The 5,000-nt window shown below is 39.4% G+C and overlaps 1 pseudogene; it reads left to right on the forward strand.

Annotated features, from left to right (window-relative positions):
• The first annotated feature begins 2,222 nt into the window (after positions 1 to 2,222).
• Positions 2,223 to 4,632, forward strand: LOC137972072 (zinc finger protein 862-like; annotated as a pseudogene).
• Positions 4,633 to 5,000: the final 368 nt, after the last annotated feature.

Genomic DNA, 5,000 nt, shown 5'->3' on the forward strand with positions numbered 1-5,000 from the left:
AAAATCAAATTGAAAAAATACAGTCTCAGCACAAAGGGTGTATCATTTTTGTGTTACCAAATGAACGTTCTGTTTGTTATTCATCTGGAAAATGATAACCCTAAAACTGGAAGTCATCTTCAAGTCCTCGAGGGGGAAAGTGTGCTCTAATGCAACAAACTGCACATGATGGCAAAGGGACTCTCATTTCCTTGCCAAGAACACCCCAGCACCATCTGACAAGTTGACGATAGGCTACGTGCCTATTAAGTTTATGTTGGGGACCTTCATATGATTGAGAATGTTGCTGCTTATATTGGTACCAGGCTGTCTGCAGCACCCATCTGTTGAGACAAACAGCTTGGAAACCTGGATGCTGAGTTATACAAACTGGGGCCTCAGCAACCTCCCCCATCTCTACTGCCTCCTTGTTTTTGTCGCAGATTTGAGGAAACTCTGAACAGCAGGTACATTCCTCATTTCTGTTTAGTATTTGGCAATTTCCACATGTACACCTAAAGTAAATAAGCTTTGTTTGACTTGGATTTATTGCACAGTAAAAGCACAAGAACCTACCCCAAACTTTTCAGGTTACCTTAGAAGGTTCTTTATTATTTAATGTCTGAAAATCTGTAGTTAGCTATGCAACATGTTCTGTCAGTAATACTTTCTTTATAGATTAAAAGGTCGCTGCAAACCTATCCTTTCGTTGAAAGATAGCAGAATATAATATGAGATTACAATATTTTAATGTTCTGATTGCGATAGAAAACAGTCTTTAATACACTTTTCTCTGATTTCCCAACAAGAACCGGATCCATTTTCAAGCTCAAACACTGCTCAGGTTAACAGAACAAACATACAGGTTACTACTAATGACTACATGAAAAGTTATTTTTTTTCCTTTTAGAGGTAGCGATGACAATCATTCCTTTTTTAAAAAAGTATGTTAGCTTAAAAATTTTGTGTCACAATCTTGCTGCGGTTCCACAAAACATGTAGTATATTACCTTGTGGATAAGAACAGGGATTCAATATAATTACAGAATCTTGGTACTGGGTTTTCAAATTTAGCCGGCGCCCGGCCCAAGTCACCGGCTACTGCAAGCATTTGCGTCGGGTACTTTTTGTATTCCAAATTTTACTAACTACACAATTCTGTTTCACCAAATCATAATCTGATTTTTTCGAGGAAATAAATGAATGCGGACTGATGATATTCGAAGCGAGAGCTTTTTTTAGCAGGAAAGTCTGCTCGTGTTCACGGACTCTCATTTGAACGTGCATGTATCGGCGCAGCAGCAGATTTGTTCTCACATGAAAGTTGCAACATGAAGCGGAGGCAGCAAATGTTGTTGTCTTTTCTGTCAAGTGCGGAGAAGTCTCGAAGAGAAACAGGTAACAATAATTTTAGGAATAAGAGTTAACGAATATTACGTGTTGTTGCAGTTCACTGTTCTGAAAGTGACGATAAAACAATATGCCGAGGCTGAAATGACCACAGTATCTGTAGCGGCATCCACGTGTTAAATGAGAAGGCAGTCTTTCTCGTGAAATGTTACTCATTGACTGCACCAAATGTATTTTCAAGAAAACATTGAAAGAAGTCATAACGAAAAAAGCCTTCAACAGCGCAAGTGTTTCGAAATTCAGACAAACGAAACTGCGAATTGCATTGAATCGAAGTAGAAAGGAAACAAGACCGCTGACGTTGTTATGATAATACTTCATGTATGTAAAAGGAAATATATCAACGGAAGCCGCTTTATGGCAATATTTCGTTATTCTGTTGATTCATCTGTAGCTCTCTTTCATTAAGAAAGCAAATGTGATCGTTACCTTTTTTGTATTGATATATTATATTGTAAAATTTTAACTTTTTACTTTGGTAATTTTAAGCTGGTTGTTGTAAATGAATTCTTTTAGTAAACTTCACTGGTATTATGGTGTAAAGAATAAACAGTAAAAATTGACACAAATACTCATTGATTTTGTTAGATGCAACAGACATGGAAGGTTTCCATGTGTCTGTATCGAATGCTGCAGCAACTTCAAGGGAAAATTCCCACCTTCGTGTGTCTAGCGAGTCGCTCGGGTCACAAGTCACCATGGGTTGTAAGGAAAACATTTCAGGTATAAGCTATACATTTCTTTTTCAAGGTTTCAATGAAGTTTCGTTGCACTACATTCAACCCAAGTGAACAAAGAGTAACACAACCTTTAATTTTCGTTATCCAGATACTGTATGTGAACAATCAGTTAGTGATGTCACCGATAGTTTCACTGAAGAACAGCGAAAAAAGAAAATTCATCATTATGTACTCTGCAAGAAGCGCAACTGTTTGGATGTGTCACAAGAAGAAAGAGCTCGCATTAAGACAGCTAAAAAGAAACAGATGTTTAACCACAACCTTATCTTCAAGAAGGATTTGGCTTATAGCCCTAAAGTGCAGATGTGGTGGCTTGTTTACATAGAAGGAGAGGGCCAATACTGTCTGATCTGCAAGAAGTTTGATTCCAAGAATCCCCAAAACAAGAAGGACGTTTTTTCAGCAGAACCAAGTACAAGGTTGAAGAAGGAGTGTCTCGAGGAACACATTGCAACAAAGAGGCACAGAGACGCCATAACTGCCATTCTTATGAACAGGTTGTCTGTTTTTCAGAAAGAGCTTGACCACAATGCCGAAGTTCAAGTTGGCGTGTATGAAAGGGTTTTCTATTGCCTTAATTGGTTGGCCAAGCAAGAGATAGCAAATGTAAAGGCAAAAAGTCTGTTGCAGTTGGTTGAGAAGCTGGGTTGTGACATGAGTGGTTTTAACCACAAATCAGTGGGTTCCCAACGGGATATGCTGCTTCTCCTCGGGGAAATGATTCAAAATGAAGTAATTGCAGCTGTAACTGGGCCATTTGGGATAATGGTTGATGACATGACTGACATTGCAAATTTGGAACAAATGCTTGGCTTTATTCAGTATTATAGTAGGAGTAGCGAAAAGGTTGAAGTGAAATTCTTATGTCTGGAAATGTTCTTGCCAACTCCAACAAAGCAGATTCTGAAACCATCACAGGTGTCCTTTTTAAAGTCATCGAGAAACACAGTCTCAATTTTAAGTGGTTTAAGAGCTTTGTATCAGATGGTGCGAGTGTTATGGTTGGAGAAAGGTCAGGTGTAGCTACCAGATTGAAAGCTGACAAAAGAATCCAGTCCTTAATATCTGTTCATTGTGTTTGTCACAAGCTAGCTCTAGCATGTACAGACACTTTGAATGATCTTTCTACAATAAAGCAGGTGCAAAACACACTTAACACCCTCTGGCGATTGCTTGACAATTCTAACAAGAAAACATCAATTTTTTTGAAAGTGCAACTTCACATGAATGACATAACTCTGAAAAATAGGAATTCCAAGAGGAAAATAGCTAAGAAGCTGAAAAAGGCATGCCAAACACGCTGGCTGTCATTTAACAGCGCCGTTCAGTCTGCTTGGGAGAGCTTTCCTGCAATTATCCAAATTCTTCTCAAGCTGAAGGATGATGATCCCACGTGCCAGGGCCTCCTGGTGCAAATGAACAATGTCCGTTTTCTGTCTTGCTTGTATGTTCTGAAGCACGTGCTTCCCCATCTTGACAACTTGTCAAAATCATTTCAGCATTCTACAGTCAATTTCAGTCATCTGAAACCAGAAGTAGTTAGGGCTAAGGCCGCTCTAGATGAAGTAACAACCAGTGAGTCACCTGTTAAGGAATTTAGTCACGATGTCAAGGAAGGAAAAATGGCGCTGTTGCAGTTCTCTCCCTCTGAACACCAGCTTGCATACATGCGAAATTTGCTACTCAAGTATATCTCTGCTCTGAAAGAAAATATTGTTCTGAGGTTTCAAAACACACTCCCTCTTCTTGGTGCTCTTTCAATATTTGATCCTACTCTTATTCCCTCAAATGTTTCAGAACTGCCATCTTATGGGGTAGATTCTATCAAAGTACTCGCCAAGCACTATTTCCCTGACCAACAAGATCGACTACTGGCTGAGTGGAACACGTTGAAGTTTCATATGAAAGAAATGACCCTTCCATCTGATGTGAAAGAGGGTAAGACCATCATGCCAGCAGAGTGGTGCATGTGCCAGTTGATGAAACAAAGGTTGTCTTTCATTTCTCTTCTTCCTCTTCTTATGCAAATTGTTGAGATAGCACTGACAATGCCTATCAGCAACGCATGGCCTGAAAGGGGAGCCAGTCAAGTCAAGTCAAGTTAATCAAGACAAGGCTGAGAAGTAGGATGAGTAATGATATGCTAGCTTGTCTTCTAAACATTGCAATGAATAGCCCAGAAGTCAATTCCCATGAATGTGACACCCTTGTTAAGATGACCACTGAGAAATGGCTTTCTAGAAGACGCTACAAGTTGAGCAAAGGAAAGTCTGCTGCAAGAGAAGCTCTCGGGACCTCATAGAAAGAACCTACACTGATCGAGACCACCAGCGCATCCATCCAGACTGAATCTACAGAAGAAGATAATCGGGAAGAGCAAGAGCAGCAAGAAGAAGAACAGGCCCTCATTAAATTAGGTCTTCCGCACTTTGTAGATGATCCAGGTTGTGATGACAGTGACAGGGACAGTGCAATGGAAAGTGATTTCAGTGACTCTGAGTAGAATTAAAACGATTTGAGGCTGCAAACTGATCGAGTGTTAAAGTGTTTATCTTTAACTTACACAACTAATTTGAAATGGTATTGTATTACAGTTCAGTTATATTTTGCACTTCAATTGGAGGTACAAGAAGTCGATGTAATAAGTATTGTACTCATGCAAATGTAAAAGCATACTGTACCATTTTTGTAAAACTTTGAAAGCAACTAATTTTACAAAGTTTGAACACTAATCCTTGTTAATAAGTGTACAGTGGCGGTCAACAAAATCAGTTAGGGGTGCAAAAATACACGGAACTAAAGTTCATTAATCAAGGCACCCTGATTTTCAAAAGTTTCCGGGGGAAGCTCCCCATTCTTCTCTGCAGAAGG

Source organism: Montipora foliosa, chromosome 9 (genome assembly GCF_036669935.1).
Source record: "Montipora foliosa isolate CH-2021 chromosome 9, ASM3666993v2, whole genome shotgun sequence".
Taxonomy (NCBI): Eukaryota; Metazoa; Cnidaria; class Anthozoa; order Scleractinia; family Acroporidae; genus Montipora; species Montipora foliosa.